A 402-nucleotide genomic window follows, 5' to 3' on the forward strand; every position below is an offset into this window, starting at 1 on the left:
AGTGGGGCTCGGAGGGGAGTGGCAGGGCTGGGGCTGAGCCAAGCCCAGCAGGGCATCACCGAGCCATCCCTACACCCTCCATCTCCCCTCTTCTCCACTCGCTCTGCCTAGCCGGCACCTGAAGGGGAGCCCAGCACCTCCGCGAGCATCTGAGAGCTGCAGGGAAGCACAGGGCAGGGAATCCAGCTGGGGAGTGAGAAACTCCGGCTGAATCCAAGCTGGCTCCCGGGAGACTGGAGATACGGAGCAGCCTGGGATGGAGCCCAGAGAGCCTCCATGTGCGGCTCCGGTGGTTCACCCCAGCCTCCTCCATTGCATGTTCTTTTGGACATGAGGAAAAATTTCTTTGCGGAAAGAGTAGTTAAACATTGGAACAGGCTGCCCAGGGAAGTGGTTGAGTCA

At 60.4% G+C, this 402-nt stretch overlaps 1 protein-coding gene across 1 annotated transcript in view; it reads left to right on the forward strand.

Moving 5' to 3' along the window:
- The window catches only part of ZC3H3 (zinc finger CCCH-type containing 3), a 204738-nt gene that overhangs the window by 189616 nt on the left and 14720 nt on the right, over positions 1-402 (forward strand). The gene's annotated exons all lie outside the window — the stretch shown is intronic.

This window comes from Aptenodytes forsteri, unplaced genomic scaffold (genome assembly GCF_000699145.1).
Source record: "Aptenodytes forsteri isolate BGI_AS27 unplaced genomic scaffold, ASM69914v1 Scaffold260, whole genome shotgun sequence".
NCBI classification, from domain to species: Eukaryota; Metazoa; Chordata; class Aves; order Sphenisciformes; family Spheniscidae; genus Aptenodytes; species Aptenodytes forsteri.